The sequence below is a fragment of the Phoenix dactylifera genome, chromosome 11, assembly GCF_051530095.1.
Source record: "Phoenix dactylifera cultivar Ajwa chromosome 11, Ajwa_hap1_PhDact_Kaust_v1.1, whole genome shotgun sequence".
NCBI classification, from domain to species: domain Eukaryota; kingdom Viridiplantae; phylum Streptophyta; class Magnoliopsida; order Arecales; family Arecaceae; genus Phoenix; species Phoenix dactylifera.
The window spans coordinates 10,407,109-10,427,581 of NC_143200.1; the positions used below are offsets into that span (position 1 = coordinate 10,407,109).

The window sequence follows — 20,473 nt, forward strand, 5'->3', positions numbered from 1 at the left end:
GTTGAAAGTAATATAGTCAAGGGGGGATTCCGGATCCCTACCCATCTCTATATTATCGAACTTAATTTATTAATTAGTTTCTCTAAACTACTGAAATTAAACTGATACTTCATAGACCGTTCCCTGAGGAATCGACCTCGGACTCCCGAGTTATATTACTTGTGCGATTCTCCTGCACTTGGGAGAACAATTTTATTTTTGCACCAAGTTTTTGGCGCCGTTGCCGGAGAACGGCTGAGTTATTAGTATAATTTTAGATTTCATTTTTATCTTAATAGTTAGTATTTTTCTTTTGAAAAAAAAAATTAAATCTTTACTACTATTTTTAATTCCCCACACAGTTTGCATCAAACTCTGATATCATAGAAAGTAGCCGTCTGATTGGACTCAAATTTGGTCAACTGGTGCAAGACACATTTTTCAATAATCTGAACGGTCTGATTGACATTCTGAGACTTTTAAGACCATTAGATTAATACGAAACATTGCTGCTTTCTGTTTTAAAGTTTCTGCATTTATTTTTTTTTTAGAATCAGAATTTTATTGTTATCATATCTCATTAACCCTTGTTGCTAATTGAAATTTTTTTTTTAAAAAAAAACTTTAAGAAAAGATCGAGGGTGATTATTCAAAAATTAAAAAAAAAAGAGAGGAAAAAACTAAAATTTCAAATTTCAAATTTTAAATTTCAGAATTCAAATTTCAAACTTCAACTCATAAAATTTAAAAAAAAAAGATAAATAAATAATTTGCTTGATCACCTATTCAATGAAATTTAATGTCATGCCATAAAACATTAAAAAAAAAAATCTCTTGATTGTTGCATATAGCATAAGGCATCAGCATAAAATATTCTAAGGGCTGAACCCATTTAAAAAGATAAGGTCGGGATTTCATCACTCGTCCTTAGCCCAAAAATCACCCCAGTGCATAAATATCCTAAGCTTAACTAAAATCAACTAGACGTTGGCCCCTAAGGACATTCGAGCTCAATAGGACGAAGACCACCGAAAGTTGCACCAATTTCGCTCTGTGGCTTAGTTGATGTCTAGGCAAGCTTTATCCATATAAGGGAGACAGTTCATCTGTTCGAGGCAAGTGGGTTTTAAGTGGGACCTTTGCGAACGCATCGTGACCCCTCCACTTACCTGGGAGCTTACCTGGTCAACTCGGTTCATTAGACCGGATTGGAGGCTTAGGTGCCCTCTTCAAACTAATTAGGAGCTGTCTAGAAATTTAAGAAAAATATTAGAAATTGAGGTGTAATGTTTTGTTGCATGTTTGATTGTGAATAGATTTTTGTTTTAGGGTGTCGTTTTAGGTTATCTTTAGTTGGTACTTATATTTTTTTAAAAAATAAAATAAAAAAAAAGAGAGGGAAATATTTTGCATGCTAAAGTGGAATAGGGACGACACTGGTCGATTAAGTCGTACAACTTTAGATCATCCCTTAGGACACATCCCTGAAATTCCTTCGCAGTATCTCACACCTTGTGAGATGGCTGATTTAAATGAAGATGCGGGAAGTCACCACAATCGAGAACGAGAACCCAATGTTATGACCCTAAGACAATACCTACAACCGGCTAGGACTAGTCAGCCTTCATGCATAATTTTTCCTGATAATGTAGGACATTTTGACATCAAACCCGGGGTAATTCAATTACTGCCCAAGTTCCACGGGTTAGAGTCCGAGAGTCCGTATCTTCATTTAAAGGATTTTGAAGAATTGAGCATTACATTTAGAGTGCCAAATGTCACCGAGGATGTCCTCAAGCTGACATTGTTTTCTTTCTCTCTAAAGGATAAGGCCAAAACATGGCTAAACTCTTTGCGACCTAGATCAATAAGAACTTGGCAAGATATGCAGAGAGAATTTTTAAAGAAGTTCTTCCCCACACAAAGGACCAATTTTTTGAAAAGACATATGAGCAATTTCCAACAAAAAGATAATGAAACATTTTATGAATGTTGGGAAAGATTTAAAGACCTTCTTCTCTCATGCCCTCATCACGGATTCGAAACTTGGAGAACCATTAGCTTCTTTTATGAATGTTTATCTCCACAGTTGAAACAATTTGTAGAGACCATGTGCAACGGTAGATTTTTAGAAAAACACCCTGATGAGGCGTGGGAGTATTTGGATTCCCTTGCTGAAACTGCCCAACTTTGGGATAACGGGGATAGAAACAATAAGTCTTTATCTAAGCCTACTAGCTCTGTACAGGGAGGCCTTTACAACCTCAAAACTGAGGATGATCTTCATGGTAAAATGGCAGCCCTCACTAGGAAAGTAGAAGAAATTGAGCTTAGGAAGGTTGAGCCTGTCAAGACTATAGAGCTTAGAAACGAGTGTTGTGGTATCTGCGATATGTCGGGTCATACCACTACAGATTGCCCCACCATACCGGCATTCAAAGAAGTCTTGCACGATCAAGCAAATGCTATGAACTCCTACCAAAAGCCTTATAACGATCCATACTCGAATACCTATAACCCTGGTTGGAAGAATCATCCAAATTTTAGGTGGAGAAATGATCATCCTCAACAGTCACACCATTCAGCTCCTCCACCTGCACATCCTACTTTTGCATCACCACCCTCCCAAAAGCCGAATATCGAGGATACCTTGCAATCTATACAAACTTTTCTACAAGGTCAAGCTAATATCAATGCTCAAAATACTCGAAATTTTGAAAATATAAGGAACCAATTGTCAATGTTGACTACCGTCCTAAGTACCCAAGAGAAGGGTAAGCTTCCAGCTCAACCCCAACCTAATCCACAAGTGCACGGTAGTAATAATATGACTTCTTCTAGTTCGCATACAGAATATGCAAAAAGCATTATGACTTTGCGTAATGGGAAAGTCATCGATCAGACCATCCCATTGAGACCGCAGGTCACTTCTAATTCTGATGCTCCCAAAGTCGATGAAAGGGACAAAGAAGAAGTTGAGGTTCCAACTTTTACCAAGAAAGTTGAATGTCCTTTTTCTCTACCTTTTCCACAACGGTTAAAGCCGTTGCAAAAGCTCGAACCTAATTCTGAAATTTTTGAGCTTTTTAAACAAATAAAGATCAACATACCTCTTCTTGATGCAATCAAACAAGTACCCTCATATGCCAAATTTTTGAAGGACTTGTGTACTGTCAAGCGCCGATTAAATGTTAAGAAGAAGGCATTTTTAACTAAAAATGTGAGTGCTATTTTGCAGCACAACATTCTCCCTAAATTTAAGGATCCAGGTTGCCCAACCATCTCATGCATCATAGGCAACTTTAGGATAGAGCGAGCATTGTTAGATTTAGGGGCGAGTGTGAATTTGTTGCCATATTCTGTATATGAGCAACTTGGTTTAGGTGAGTTGAAGCCAACCTCCGTCACTTTGCAATTAGCTGACAGGTCAGTTAAAATTCCAAGGGGGATTGTCGAGGATGTATTAATCCAAGTAGACAAGTTCTACTTTCCTGTCGATTTTATCATATTGGACACACATCCGGCTTCGAACTCACAGTCTCAGATTCCGGTCATTTTAGGACGTCCATTTCTTGCAACTTCTAATGCATTGATTAATTGTAGGAATGGCGTCATGAAGCTTTCTTTTGGTAACATGACCTTAGAACTAAACATTTTTAATGTGTGCAAACAACCTAATGACCCCGAAGAGAGTAAGGAGGTTGATTGGGTTGAAACTATCGCGGAGGAATATTTGTTAGCTGAAGCATTTAACGATCCATCCGGCGATAGTTTAATTGATTGGTAGACTAATGGCACCAATAAAGATGATTTGTTGGTCAAACCTAGTATGAATTTTTCGAACGCCATGATGATCAATGGGTGGAGACCAAAAGTAGAAAAATTTGAACAGTTGCCACCTCGAGAAGCAAAGATAGTACCATCCCATGAGCAAGTGCCTAAGCTCGAGTTAAAACCTTTACCGAAGGAACTCAAGTATGCCTTTCTTGGACCCGAGGACACTTACCCTATAATTATCTCATCTGATCTTAATCATGACCAAGAAAGAAAATTACTTGGTGTTCTAAAGAATCATAAAGGAGCTTTAGGGTGGTCTATTGCCGACTTGAAGGGGATTAGCTCCTTAGTTTGCACGCACCGGATATATTTGGAGGACAATGCCAAAACCACAAGGCAAATGCAACGAAGGTTGAATCCTATGATGAGAGATGTGGTTAAGGCAGAAGTCCTCAAGTTGCTTGACGTGGGTATTATTTACCCAATTTCCGACAGCAAGTGGGTAAGCCCTACTCAAGTCGTTCCTAAGAAATCGGGTTTGACAGTGGTAGAAAATGAACAAGGTGAACTAGTTCCAACTCGTGTCCCGACGAGTTGGCGCATGTGTGTTGACTACCGAAAGCTGAATTTGGTCACACGAAAGGATCACTTTTCTCTACCCTTCCTAGGCCAAGTGTTGGAGAAAGTTGCAGGACATAATTTCTATTATTTTCTCGATGGCTATTCGGGATATTATCAAATTGAAATTTCACCAGAAGATCAAGAGAAGACTACCTTCACTTGTCCTTTTGGCACATTTGCTTTCTGACGAATGCCATTCGGGTTGTGTAATGCACCTGCAACATTCCAAAGATGCATGCTCAGCATCTTTGAAGACATGAACGAGAAGTTTTTGGAAGTGTTCATGGACGACTTCTCCATTTTTGGCGACACATTTGATGATTGCCTGTCACATTTACAAGCAGTCTTAGCTCGATGTATGGAGAAGAATTTGATTCTGAATTGGGAGAAATGTCATTTCATGGTGCCAAAGGGAATTGTCCTAGGACATATTGTTTCATCGAAAGGCATGGAAGTAGATAGAGCTAAGATCGATTTAATTGCTAAGCTACCTGCACCCAAGACGGTTAGAGATGTTCGATCATTTTTGGGTCATGCTGGATTTTATAGGAGGTTCATCAAGGACTTTAGTGTCATAGCTCGACCATTATGTAACCTCCTGTCCCTTGATACACTGTTCAATTGGACTGAAACCTGTCAGGAGGCATTCGAAAAGTTGAAGTCTATGCTTAGCACTGCACCCATTGTGCGACCACTTGATTGGTCATTACCTTTTGAGATTATGTGCGACGCTAGCGACTATGCGATAGGAGCTGTCCTAGGACAATACAAGGATAATAAGCCATATGTCATTTACTATGCAAGCAAAACCTTAAACGATGCTCAAATGAATTACACCACCACCGAGAAGAAATTGCTTGCAGTAGTATTTGCCTTAGATAAATTTCGCTCTTATATCCTTGGTGCTCCTATTGTTATCTTCACAGACCATGCAGCGTTAAAATATTTGCTGGATAAGAAAGAGGCCAAACCACGCTTAATACGATGGATACTTCTACTCCAAGAATTTGACATCACTATTAAAGATAAAAAGGGAGTAGAGAATGTGGTTGCTGACCATTTATCACGGCTAGTTTTTCATGATTCAGTGCCACAGTTTCCCATCAAGGACTCATTCCCTGAAGAGCAGTTGTTTGCACTTTCTAGTATGCCATGGTATGCAGATATTGTAAATTTTCTTGTTACAAACCGGATTCCGGAGCATTGGGGGTCGATAGATAGAAAATTTTTTTTGCGCGAAGTGAGGAATTATTACTATGACGAACCCTATTTATTTAAATATTGCAATGACCAAATTTTTAGACGATGCATACCGGATCATGATATACAAAGTGTACTTTCTTTCTGTCACACTGATGCTTGTGGTGGACACTTTGCTTCTAAGAAAACAACAGCTAAGGTGTTGCAATGTGGTTTTTATTGGCCTACACTATTTAAAGATGCCCACGAATTCTGTAGGACATGTGACCCATGTCAACATGTTGGGAGTCTAACTCGTAGGCAAATGATGCCTCTTCAGCCCATTACTGCTATTGAAATTTTTGATATATGGGGCATCAATTTTATGGGCCCATTTTCACAGTCTTTTGGATATGAGTACATTTTCGTTGGGGTCGAATATGTGTCCAAATGGGTAGAAGCTGTCGCTTGTAGGACCAATGATCACAAACCCGTCCTGAAGTTTTTAAAAGAAAATATTTTTTTATGATTTGGAATGCCTAAGGTCATAATTAGTGATGGTGGAAAACACTTTTGTAATAAGCCTTTTGAGACATTATTAAAAAAGTATGGTGTCACCCACAGAGTTGCTACCCCATATCACCCGCAAACTAGTGGCCAAGTAGAATTAGCCAATAGGGAGATCAAGCGTATTTTAGAAAAAACGGTAAATCCATCACGAAAAGATTGGTCCTTGAAACTATCAGATGCATTATGGGCCTATCGTACTGCATACAAAACTATTCTTGGCATGTCTCCCTACCGGCTAGTCTATGGAAAAGCATGTCATCTGCCTGTAGAAATAGAACATAAATCGTATTGGGCAATTAGAAAATTGAACTGTGATTTACATGACGCCGGTCTAGCAAGAAAATTGCAATTGAACGAGCTTAATGAGATTCGCAGAGATGCTTATGACAATGCTAAAATTTGCAAAGAACGAATGAAGATCTTACATGATAAATCAATTTTAAAAAAATCTTTCGAACCTTTGCAAAAAGTTCTTTTATATGATTCCCGCTTACATCTGTTTCCTGGTAAGTTGCGATCGAGATGGACAGGTCCTTACATTATAAAAACTGTTTTTCCACATGGGGCGGTTGAGATTGAGAATCCACGGGATGGTAGAATTTTTAAGGTAAATGGACATAGGTTAAAACCTTTTCTTGAGAATTTTGCAGATGAAGAGGACTCCTTTTCCTTGGGGGAGCCTTCTTATGACTGAGCATGAGGCAAGGGTATGTGTATATTAGTTAGGATTATTTTTCTAGTTTTGTAGGTTTTATTTTGTGGATATCAACAGCTCAAGGTATTCCTCTTCTCTCCAATATTATTTTCTCTACTGTCTTTCATTATAGTTTTCTTGTATCTATTACATTGAGGACAATGCCATGTTTAAGTTGGGGGGAGGGAAGTATTTCGCAAAAAAAAAAAAAAATGTTTTTGCATTCTTTTCTAAGCAAATGCACATGTATTTTCATATTGAGTTTGTGCAACTATTAAGGCAAGGAATACATGCATCCTATGACTGATCAGAGACCTATTATTAGATCCCTGCACATGTATTTAATGATTATAGGAAGGTCTCAGGAGTTCACATTTGTTTAATACATTTTTATTAAGCCATATCTGTAAAAGAAGTACGAGTATCCTTGTCCGTACTATAAGGTTCTTGATTTGGTTTTCACATAAAGATAGAGGTTGAATATCCCGGCTAGATCATCTAAGTGCCTTATGTTCCGACCTTGGTTGACCTATAGTCACGTTGCAGTCACATTATATGGTTCAGTTTACCTTCTCTATTTTTAAAAAAAAAATTTAAAAAAATAATAATAAAAGAAAATGAGGAGATGACAAGTCTAACCTCGTGGCGTAGTCTGGTTCGAGTAATTAAGCCCGAGGGGTGTTTCACCTAATGCCTTGAGCCAACTGGATCAGGAGTTATTGGCCGAAAACTCGCTACATGGACCTTGCTAGAGCCTTAGGGGGTTGGACTATTGTAATCACCATATGTGTTTAAAATAAAAAAAAAAAACATGAATAGGGTTGGTCGGGCTGAACCTAATGACATGTGGTAATGGCTGGTTTGACTCCATTGTATTGGACCTTTGTGTACTTTGGATATTTAGTTGGGATTGATAGCTCCTTCTTTTTATGCGAACCATTCTTGACAATTTTAAACAACATGAGATATTCCGAAAATTTGATGGATTAGGCTCTGATAAACTGTAGTAAACACTTGTGAACTTGAGTAGTGCACCTAAAATTCAAGCGGTACCATGTTGTGGTGGAGGTATTAGTGCTCTAAGAAAGTCATCCTGTTTATGCATTTTAGTATTCCCCTTGCTTTGATAGTTGCCATGCTTGAGAAAAATATATATCACGTGTGTATTAACTTAGATTTCATTATATAGCATTTTATGAATTATATTTGTGGGTAACATCACTGCAAACCCTCACGAGACAACACTCGTCCACTAGGGTAACCTAGGGGTTTAACGGCTTGTTGCACGGCTAAGTGCAACCGTGATTCCTACGAAAGTGAGTACTTAACTTAATTTTATACAATTAGTTCTAATAAAACATCAAAGGGTCAACCAACACTTTTTGTACTCTCATGTTATTGATTACTCTGAATTGCCAGAGACTAGCAATAAGCTAGTTGGAGGGTATGATGAGAGCACAAAAGTACGATCTAAGTACCATTTAACTTAACTTAATGCTAGCAAAATAATGATAAATAATAGGTGTTAACATTTGCATGATTAAATATTATCCTTAGCACTTATTATAATTTTTATCATTATTTTATATAAATTCATCTAAAAAGAATGCATCTTCCCAACTGCAGAATAGAGTACATGACTCTTATTCAGCGAGCCCGAGCGTACAAGCCCCAATCCGGCCGCATCCACGCATCCCGGCTCCCGTGCACAATCTCAGGCATCCATTTGAAGGAGCTCGCGCTTCAACGTCCAAATCCCATATTCCATCTCCCGTGATCAACTCCTTCCCGCGTGCATATCCAGCATCCGTTTCCTTCCGCGCCCAATCCCGCGTCCACGGTCCAAGCCAATCCCAGCTCAGCTCACGGCTCATCGCTTCCAACCGAATCCACACGTTTTTTTTTTTACTTTCTCAAAACAGGGCTCAACCTCCAGCGTCCCATGATGGATCCATCTTCATCCCGTCCGTTTCCTTCCGCGCCCAATCCTCTCCGCGAATCAAGCCAGCCTTCGTTCCCAGCAAATCTTCAGCCTCCGGATCAGCTTATACCCAGATTCACGTCCGAGGAGCAGCATCTCAAGCGTCCGCGTCTCACCCTCCGTGTCACAGATCCCAGCCGAGATCAGCGCCCGCTTCTTCCTCCGTTCCAGCCGTTCGTGAGCATCTCGGCGACCACCTAGCAGCATCCACAATCTCCCAGCAATCCCGCTTCCCGTGAAGCGTCGCAGCCATCCGCACGTCATCCGCACCCGCGATCAGCTCCCGTGTCCGTCTCGTCCGTGGTCGCAGCCATCCGCACACGATCCTCGGCGATGCATCCAGAGTCCGCACCCATCCTCTTTCCATCGCTAGCTGGAAGGTGGGGAGGATATATATGAGGGAAGGGAGGAGGCTCAGGGAGCGGATTCGGTGGGAAGAAGAGGAAGAATAGAGGAGTCGGCTGCTACGGTTGAAGGAAAAGAGAAGAAGGAAACAGGGTATGCCCTGTTTCCGAAAAGAAAAAGAAAAAAAAAAGGGAAGAAGTGATGCTTGTAATGGGAGGCTAACTCCTTTGGCAAAGGGTGAAGGATGAACCCTTGTCATGTTGCTTTCATCAAGTACACTCTAAACTTGTATTCTAATTGTTTAATATCTATTGGTATGTTATGATTCTCGCATATTTATTTATTAGATAAATTAATCATGTTTTATGTTTATCGATGCATGGATCGCTCTAATATTTGATTTGTCGTAGACATAACTAGCACGATGAATGCTTAGACATTGGGCTCATGTATTCAATCGATATATTTCATGATTAAAACTATTTTATCTATTCGATCCTTAATCGAGAATTGTCGAGTTTATTTGTTGAAAGTAATATAGTCAAGGGGGGATTCCGGATCCCTACCCATCTCTATATTATCGAACTTAATTTATTAATTAGTTTCTCTAAACTACTGAAATTAAATCTGAAATTAAACTGATACTTCATAGACCGTTCCCTGAGGAATCGACCTCAGACTTCCGAGTTATATTACTTGTGCGATTCTCCTGCACTTGGGAGAACAATTTTATTTTTGCACCATACAGCCTCTAATAGAGGAATTGAAACAAATATGGGAGGGTATTGATGCATTTGATGCTTTCGCTAGCCAAAATTTCAAATTGTGTGTAGCTCTTATTTGGACCATCAATGATTTTCCTGTATATGCTAATTTATCTGGTTGGAGCACTAAGGGGCGTATTGCATGTCCTTCTTATGGAGATTCAACCCACGTATTGGTTAAAACATGGAGAAAAGTTCTGTTCTTGCCCAACGCTTTATAGCGTCAGGCAAGAACGAAGATAAGCTGACGCTTTTAAGCGTCGGCCCCAGTCCGACACAAACCCACGGTTTTAAGCGTCAGTTCATATTAAAAGCGTCGGTTAACTTACAGAAGAACGACGCTTAAAAGCGTCGGCATACATCTTGGTTTGGTTGATGCTTTATGGAGGCATCGGCGTAAACTGTGCCCACCCCAACCTGCCCGACGTGTTAGCCACACTTTAGGAGGCGTTGGCAGGTAATGTACCGATGCTTAAAAGCGTCAGTAAAGACTAAAAAAAGCATCAGGATATATCCTTTCTTTTGTAGTGTTAGATCATTGAATCTGAAGGTTTGATGATGTAGTTATGATTGAACACTAACCCAGTCCTTTGTCCTGAGGACCAGATACCTCCATTTGTTTGGTTGCATTAATCATAATATAATTGATATACCCTGAAACCGATCATAGCTGTTATGGCAAGCCGACCAACAAAACCTCACCACATAGTCGGCCATAAAAGCGAGCGTGTAGAGCCGTTCAAATTTCAAACTCTTCTCGACCTGGTGACAACTCGGTCTATAATTACGTGCAGTTTCCTCATATGTGCGACATGCAAGTAATTCATGCACCCAAGATCGAGATATTACCAAAACGGCCAACGAATATGCCCGATTTGCTTGGCGATGGGTGCCAACCTTTACCTATATACATCGACTCTTAGTAAGTTCTCTCGACTCCAATACCATGCAATCACTTTGCCATTTTCAAATCACCACTATTCTTTGAGATCAGTGCCTGACTTAGGCATTAGAGGGTCCCCTGCTGGACACTCTTCGACAAGTAGACTTTATGATTTTGCTGTTTCAAGTTGGATCTAGTGCAAGAGCCCCCATCTAAGTGCAATAACCATCATCAACTTTCCTACCTTAGCTCGGAGACCAACGGTAGGCTCAACCCAACCACGCCGACCTAAATGGAGCCGCCTATCTCTTACAGCCACCCGGCTAGCTCGATGCAGAAGTTAGGTTAGATTTCCTTGGCAACATATTGGCTTTAGGGGAAGGGCCTGTAATCTTATTTTTGTAGGTTCAACTATTCGGTAGACCTGCAGCCATAAAGTTGAGGAGAGCACTAGCAGCACCCACCCTTGCACAACAAGATATGCATCCGAAAATCTGATGGTTCTTTATAGAGCTCCTAGACTACTACACCCTCGCAAGATTCGCAGCTAGTATGAATGGTAACTGCTAAGCAATTCAATCTGTCTATGCAACAAGTTCAGACATTGACTGCAATTGTCCAAAACTTGTAGTAGATAACTGCAAATTAGTAGCAACATCCGCAGCAATACCAACAATAGCTGACTCATGCACCAAACTACCATGAGGATCCATGGCAACTGAGCCCTCACTCCCATCCACAGAGCCTAAGATGGGATTAAGCGAGCCATTGCTCCCATCCTTGGAGCCCACAACGAGCTCAGCAGAGCCACCATTCTTACCCATGGAGCCTAGGACAAGATAGGAGACACCGATCACCCAATCATCAATCCAGAGAAGGTTTGACACCGAGCATTCATCCCTCCACTAATCAAAGATGGTCTCCTAGAGAGAGGCCGACCTCAATTGCAAGATTGAGGAGATGGATCATCACGTTGAATCCCTAAGAGGATAGAATATTGGGCTCGAAATGATGTCGACTTTACAACCAAGCTCCCATTGTCAGCAAATATCATGGAGAAGTCTCCCCTACCTCAGTTCAAGATGCTGCAACTGAAATTGTATGATGGAACCTTGGATCCCCTAGACCACTTGAAGAGTTTCAAGGCTCTCATAATGCTCTAAGGAGCCACAAACTCTATACTACGCTGGGCTTTTCTGGCCATACTTTGAAAGGTAGCTTGACTTTGGTACATCGAGCTTCAACTGGGCTCCATCTATTACCTCGAGTAGTTTGATTGTTCGTCCTTTCCTGTCTACCTAAAAATATGCTAGACAGATCGTTGTTAGAACCGACGAACAAAAGTTAATTTAAATTTTACTCTTACCTTTCCTACTCGAAGAATAGTGGTTGTAAGAGGTCGATCCACAGGGAGGCGATTGGAGTTGCATAAAAATTAAAACGTTCACTCGGATTCAAAATCGAGTTTCGAATAACTAAAGAAAAACATTATTATGGGGATGTTGATGGATTCTCTAGTCTACAGGAGAATTTTCTTTATTTAAAAATAATAAAAAGACAAGTATTTAGAAATCAAAGAGCATTTATAAATTTATGAAATGTTTAACTATTCAAAGGAAAATTTTGGCATGAATTGAAATGGATGAAAGCAAGTGCTAAGAAGATTGAAACCTGGAACATAAATTGCATAAAAGAAAATTTTATATATTGCATGAAAAAAAGGAAGAAAGATTACAGAATTTGAAGAACGGAAATTAAAAACAACAGAAATTACAACTTTAGCATAAATAAAACTAAAAACCCCAAAACACATGCTCTTAAAATAAAACTCTTAAAAAAAAAAAGAAAATATTAGAACATGCTCTGTTTTCAAAAGAGAAAACAGAGCATTTCCTTCAAAACAATCCCTCTCCCCTGTTCCTTCTTGAACCAGCCGAGCTTCTTCTTCCCCTTTGGACCCGCCGGCCACCACCCTGCCCCCTCCCCCTCCTCCTCTCGTTCTCCCCCTTCTTATAGATCGCGGGGTGCTGAAATTAGGGGAGGAATGCGTGTCATCCGGGATGCTGGGGCTGAATCGAGGTGCTAAACCGGAAGAGAGCTGGCCTGCCGTTCCTTGACAATGCATCGCGGGATCGACGGAAGGGCTTGGATCACGGGATGGAATCTTGGGCTGCTTCACAGGCTGGGATCATGGCGGATTGTGGAGGAGGGGGTCGATGATCGTTGGAGACGCGGAAGCTTGATCCGTGGAGGGGGATCACGGGATGAGCTGGATTACCGGCTGCTGGCTAGCGGGCTGAGGCGGAGGCTGCCGTGGGATTGTCCGGCTTGGATCACGGAAGAGGGGCTGGAGCTCACTTGGAAAGCGCCGCGGGACCACTGCTAGCATCACGGGAGGGAAGAGCTGGCTCGGGAGCTCTCGATGTGGAGGAAGCCGGACGGGATGAGTGGCTGTGAGCCGCTGAGAGCAGCGTTGAAGACGCGGAATGGAAGAGACGCGCGTGCGATGAGGCGGAGGAGCTGCAGACAGAGGAGGCCGGACGAATCCAGAAGGGGGAAACGGCTGCGAGGTGCTGCTTGGATCCCACTTGCAGTCGGACGGGCATGGGAGGTTGCTGGGTTTTCAGAAGAGGGTGGAGCCGGACGCGATCACAGGATGCTTCATGGCTCGGGGCCGCGGGATCGACGGAATGGGCGCACGGCTAGAGACGCGCTGGGACGGCTTGGGATGGGCTGATCGCGAGATCCCTGGGACGTCTGGCTTGGATGCGGTGAACTGAATATGGTTCATGTGCTAGTTTCTGCAATGGAATTGGATTTTTTTTGGAAGAAGGTCTGGGACTTTCTTTGCCCTCCTGAGATGGGAGCTGGGAGATACCGAGTTCCGTCCAATTAGTCATATAGTTAAAAAAATAGTGTGATATAAAATTTGGCTTGTAGACGGACGGACTGAGTTCGTCACGGTTCATCTATTCTGACTGGAGGTCAAGTGCAATTCTTTCAAGTCATAGGTCACCTAGCACCTCATAGTTATGATATAGCCAAATTAGATTTGCCCAAAATTCTTTTCCAAAAGCACAGAAAAATTGGACCCAATTCGGACCCGAACCCGACTCGGACCCGATTCGGACCCGACCCGATCTTCAACCAGGTCGGATCTGGGAAGGGATCCTTTTTTAGTCAAATTTGTACTCAATGTGCATTTTATCTCTAATTTATGAAAATCTGTGTCAAACCCAAATATAATATTAATCCAGTGAATTTATCATTATCGGTTAGCAATAATATTAATTTAGGTGACATGTAGGTCGCACTTTTGTGCTCTCATCACACCCCCCAACTAGCTTATTGCTAGTCTCTAGCAATTAACAAGCAAACGATAAAATGAGGGCACAAAAAGATGTAGTCTAACTTATGATTTTTTTTTTCTCTTTTTTTTATTGAAGCTAAATACACAAACTAAGATATGTACCCATTTTCGTAGGGAGTCACGATTGCACTTAGCACGTGCAACAAGCCTTTAAACCCCTAGGTTACCCTAGTGGACGAGTGTTGTCTCGTGAGGGTTTGCAGTGAAGTTACCCACAAACTTCATTAGTCAGGGATTTCTAATGTTTAACTCAAAATTTGAGCAAGTATTATTGTATGGACTTAGAATTGCAAGGACAATAAAGACTTATTGCTATCATATTCAAGTAGACTCTAACTCAAGTTTCATTACACCCCATCTATCTGCTAACAAGTCAAGAATGTAGTGAGGTGCAAGATAATATCATATAAATGAGTGGCTTTCACTTACTTCCAACATGATCACTCCAATTTTCAAGACTTTCTAGAGTTAAATAGTAATGAACACCTCAATTTTTTATTATTATTTTTTTTTTTTATCAGACTGAATGCTAAGAAGAATGACTTGTGCAATATCTAGCCTTATTAAGCTTTCTAGCTGACCCATGTAGCGAGTGTAGGCCAATGACTCCCGATCCAGATGGCTCAGGGCACTAGGTGTAGAGACACCCTAACAAGCTTAATAACTCAAGTTAACTAGGCTTCAAGGCCAAATTAGTCACTCAGAGTTTAATCTAAATCATCCTCACCTTTTTACGCGAACACTCGCTGCTTGCCAGGCAAGAGGCCCGGTTACTCAGTGAGAAGACTTAAAAAAAACTCATTATTTTTATTTTATTTTATTTTCTTTTTTTTTTGATTAGGGTGTTCATCACACATATAACTTTAAATTATCTCGAAGATTAAAAGTATTCATATTAGTTGCAAGTATACATACCCCACTATTCATGTGCTTACGTGTTGATGCTAAATCATCTTGTATCATGTTAGCAAAATATAGGTGGGACGAAAACTCAAGCTAGAACTGCTATCATATTCCTTAACTCAAAGCTATTGTCAAAGCAATTCCTAGTTTGTACAGCCAAAAAGATTAGATTTTGAGTTAAAAATTTGAAATCCCTTCTCTTTTTTTTAAAAAAAATCTTTTTTTAAAAAAAATCAAAAATATTCTCAATTTTAAATCTTTTTTTTTATTTTTATTTTAGGTAGAAAAATCAAAATTATTCTCATCACCCCCCAACCTAAATCTAACATTGTCCTCAATGTTAAAAAAAAATTAAAGCAATAATAGGACAGAGGAGAAGTTACCTGATATAGGTGGGTAAAGTGACAATTGAGGCCAAAAAAAACCCCAAAACCTGCATGTTAGTTATTTTTTTATTTAATTATTTTGTTTTATTTATTTTTTTTAAATTTTAATTTTTACATATTGGGTTGCCTCCCAAGAGCGCTAAGTTTTATGTCTTCAGCCGGACAAAATGTAAATCCTCCTTTTTTCAAACCATTATCTAAGAATGATTTTGGAAGAGTCCGATGAAGAACAGTCGGCTGATGACGATCTATGCTCATAAGGGGAACAGAACTAAGGGGCGCATGCTTGACCCCTTCCTCGGATGGGCAAGGTAAGCTTCTAAAGGGTCCTTATTATAAGTTTGTAAGAAAGTCTCCTGAACCAGACTTTCAATCATGTTAACTTTATTGATTTCTTTATCGTATGGTGGTTGTTTACTTATGTTGAAGACATTAAGCTCGACTTTCATGTTGCCAAAAGATAACTTCAGCATCCCATTTCGACAGTTGATCACAGCATTTGCTGTGGCTAAGAAAGGTCTACCTAAAATTATAGGTGTGTGACTGTCTGGATGTATTGCAGGTTCAGTCTCAAGGATAACGAAGTCCACAGGATAGTAAAACTCATTTACTTTCACTATTACATCCTCTACAATCCCCTTGGGGTACTTCACTGTCCTATCTGCTAAGGAAAGGATAATATTTGTAGGCTTTAATTCCCCCAAACCTAATTTTTGGTACACATAGTAGGGAAGTAGGTTTACACTGGCTCCTAAATCTAATAGAGCTCTTTGGATGATCGTCTCTCCTATTTTAATTTCAACAGTGGGGCAACCAGGGTCCTTGTATTTTGGGGCAATCTGTTGTTGAATAAGAGATGAGGCTTGTGCCGCCATCACAGCTTGCCTAGGAATACTGGTTTTCCTTTTCACCGTGGTTAGGTCTTTTAAGAATTTTGTATAGGAGGGGATCTGTTTGATGGCATCTAGGAAGGATAAATTTATTTGAACATTTTTAAAGACTTCCATGATTTCATCGTACTGAGATTTTTTCTTTGAGTCTTGTAGTCTACTAGGAAAGGGAGCCTTAGGTGTGTAAGTCTCTATTGGTTTCTCCTCTATTCCTTGTGTTTCCTGTTCTTGTGCCTTTTTCTGGGTGGGGTTTGGTTCATGTTTTTCTTCTTTTTCTTGCACAGGAAGTTGGACTTTGTTATCCACTTGCTTTCCAGACCGTAAAGTGGTAATTGCCTGGACTTCATGGGTAGGGTTTCCATTAGAATCAATCTGAAACTGGCCTCTCGGCCCTTGATTCTGTTGCCTACTAGGGTTAGGCACTGGCTGACTAGGTAGTTCACCTTTCTTTCTATCCCCTAGAGAGTTTGCTATTTGACTTAGACTAACCTCAAGTTTTGCAATCGCTTGCGCATGGAATTGGTTAGTCTGGGTTTGAGCCATGTTGGTCTGTTGTTGCTGTTGGATGAAGTCTTGTTGCTGCTTCATCATGTTAGCCATCATGGCTTCCAATGATGTAGTTTGCTGAGGGATAGAGGCACTATAAGTAGGAATAGGTGGAGCCAATGTTTGGTTTATTTGTGAGGGACCTATCCTGGAAAAATTCTTCTGAAAACCTGGTGGACCACCTTGATGTTGAATAGGTTCATTTTGCTTGTATGAGAAATTTGGGTGGAACCTATTATCAGGGTGGTAAACTGGGCTGAATGAATTGGGAGTGGGCTTCTTGAAGGCACTATATGAGTTTAGAGCATTTGCCTGCTCAGCCTTAATGTTGGGTAAACTAGGACAACACTCCACTATATGCTCAGAACTGTTACACAAGATACATAAACTTTGTGACTCGTGATCCACTTTCATGACGGGATTTAACTCTTTATATGAACTTGAGCTAGTGGAAACAGTGAAAGCATCAAACTTTTTGCTTAAGTTGTTCATTCCAATCACCAGATTGGACATGACATTTTTTAGTTCTGGGTCTGCTTTCATTTCATAATTACCTGGTTTTCTAGACCCGAACTCATCTCTATTTACTTCCTCACCATAGCTACTCCAATTTTGGGCGTTCTCGGCTAAGTCAACAAGAAATTCATAGGCTTGATCCGGGGTTTGGTTCATGAACCTACCCTTGTGCATGGACTCAATCATGTTTCTATGTGCCGGAGGTAGTCCTTTGTAAAAGAAATGTACTAGGTCAGCCTTGTCAAGCCCATGGTGCGGGCACTTGACCAAAAGATCATGGAATCTTTTCCAAAGTTGGAAAAATTCCTCCTCAGATTTTCCTCTAAAAGTTCTGATGGCATCCTTAATTTTTTCAGTCTTTACCATGGGATAGAACTTAGCCATGAACTTCCTAGATAGTTGTTCCCATGATGTGATGAAATTTGAAGCAAGGGAATATAGCCATGCAGCGGCACGATCCTCTAAAGTCATGGGAAACAATCTTAATTTAATACCCTCTTCATCTAAGTTTTGATTTCTAAACGTTTGACAAATTGTCAAAAATTTGTTTAGATGAATATATGGTTGTTCACTCTCAAACCCATGAAACTTGGGTAACATGTTTATTGTTGCAGCCCGAATCTCGAATTGGGCTGCATTATTAATTGGTAATATTATGCAAGTAGGGGGACTAGCGGATGCAGGAGCGAATAATTCATTCAGGGTTCTAATATGTTCACCCATTGTAGAGATCGACGGTTGGTTTACAGTTCGCAGGTTATGATGAAAAGTTCTGTCAATCTCAGGATCAAATGGGGTTAACTTATCCCTTAATGACCTTCTACCATGCATACATTTTCCACAACTTAATTAGACTCAATTTTTTTAAACGAAATCCTAAAAGATAAGAAGAAGGGCTAGACCAAGATGACCACAATCAACACCACACAACAAACCCTATTAGTCTTAGAGCTAAGTGAGGTTTAGTAGCTTCTTAAATCTAGTTGCACAGAGACTTATCGGTTAAAAAGTTCCTGAAATTCTCTCTAGATTAGACAGCTCCTAATCTCCCTTTCAGATTAAGCTTGAGCTTACCAGTTAAGCAATCCAGTAACCAGTGACCAGGAAAGTCCCGGGGTGTGTGGTAGTGCCAGAAGGGATACACTGATACCACAATACCCGTAATAGTTCTCACTGTTGTAAAACTTTCCTAGACATCACCAATTACTAAATTCTCACTGGAGTGGCTTTCAGCCGCTTCTTTCCAAGAGCCTAATTGAGCTCGAAAACCCTAAGGCCAACGTCTAATTTGATTTTAATTTAATTTGGCTTAGGATATGTATGCAAGGTGGTGATTTTTGGGCTAAGGACAGGTAATGACTTCCTGACCTTATCTTTTTAATGGGTTTTGCCCTTAATTTCTTTATGCAAATGCTTAACACTAAATGCAGCAAATAATCAATGGGTTTTTTTAAAGTTTATGCAATGTCATTAAGTTGTACTGATTAAATGAGCAAGCAATTTTTTTTTATTTTTTTACTTTTCTTAATTAATTTTTTTTTTAATTTTATGTTTTTTTTTAATTTCTAATATAGGAATAACTTGAATGTAAACTAAAACTAATCCTTATGCGTCAGTCAATCTCCGAATGCCCGTTGAATAAGCTCTGGAGATTACTCCGTGAGGAGCCCCAATAGAGGTATGATCACCTCGGGGGGATTGCACCCTATCAATTACTAGCAAAAATAATATTTTTTTGAATTTTTTTTAATTTAATTAATTTTTTTACTTTTTTTTGAATTTAAATTTCAAATTTCGAATCACAGAATTCAAATTTTGAATTTAAATTTTTGAATTCTTGAATTTTATATTTTTTTTTAAATTTTTTTTTAAATTTTTTTTTAAATTTTTTTTTTTACTTTTTTTTAGAAAACTTTAATTTCGAATTTCAAATTTCAGAATTTAATAACTACGAAATTACTAACTAAAAAATAATCAAAATAAAGAAAATTAATAAAAATAAAAACTTACTACCGGAGTGCGTTCACTCCGGGCATCCAAAATCCGATTTGATCTTCGTGATCGTTCTTGCTTTTCGATTTGCCTCCCCGGCAACGGCGCCAAAATTCTGTTCGTCCTTTCCTGTCTACCTAAAAATATGCTAGACAGATCGTTGTTAGAACCGACGAACAAAAGTTAATTTAAATTTTACTCTTACCTTTCCTACTCGAAGAATAGTGGTTGTAAGAGGTCGATCCATAGGGAGGCGATTGGAGTTGCATAAAAATTAAAACGTTCACTCGGATTCAAAATCGAGTTTCGAATAACTAAAGAAAAACATTATTATGAGGATGTTGATGGATTCTCTAGTCTACCGGAGAATTTTTTTTATTTAAAAATAATAAAAAGACAAGTATTTAGAAATCAAAGAGCATTTATAAATTTATGAAATGTTTAACTATTCAAAAGAAAATTTTGGCATGAATTGAAATGGATGAAAGCAAGTGCTAAGAAGATTGAAACCTGGAACATAAATTGCATAAAAGAAAATTTTATATATTGCATGAAAAAAAGGAAGAAAGATTACAGAATTTGAAGAACGGAAATTAAAAACAACAGAAATTACAACTTTAGCATAAATAAAACTAAAAACCCCAAAACACATGCTCTTAAAATAAAACTCTTAAAAAAAAAGAAAAGAAAATATTAGAACATGCTCTGTTTTCAAAAGAGAAAACAGAGCATTTCCTTCAAAACAATCCCTCTCCCCTGTTCCTTCTTGAACCAGCCGAGCTTCTTCTTCCCCTTTGGACCCGCCGGCCACCACCCTGCCCCCTCCCCCTCCTCCTCTCGTTCTCCCCCTTCTTATAGATCGCGGGGTGCTGAAATTAGGGGAGGAATGCGTGTCATCCGGGATGCTGGGGCTGAATCGAGGTGCTAAACCGGAAGAGAGCTGGCCTGCCGTTCCTTGACAATGCATCGCGGGATCGACGGAAGGGCTTGGATCACGGGATGGAATCTTGGGCTGCTTCACAGGCTGGGATCATGGCAGATTGTGGAGGAGGGGGTCGATGATCGTTGGAGACGCGA

General features: G+C 39.8%; 1 non-coding gene across 1 annotated transcript; it reads right to left on the minus strand.

The window, feature by feature from the left end:
• Positions 1-1,910: 1,910 nt before the first annotated feature.
• Positions 1,911-2,019, minus strand: LOC120106576 (small nucleolar RNA R71). The gene has a single exon (XR_005508696.2). It is a non-coding gene; the product is annotated as a small nucleolar RNA R71 (small nucleolar RNA).
• Positions 2,020-20,473: the final 18,454 nt, after the last annotated feature.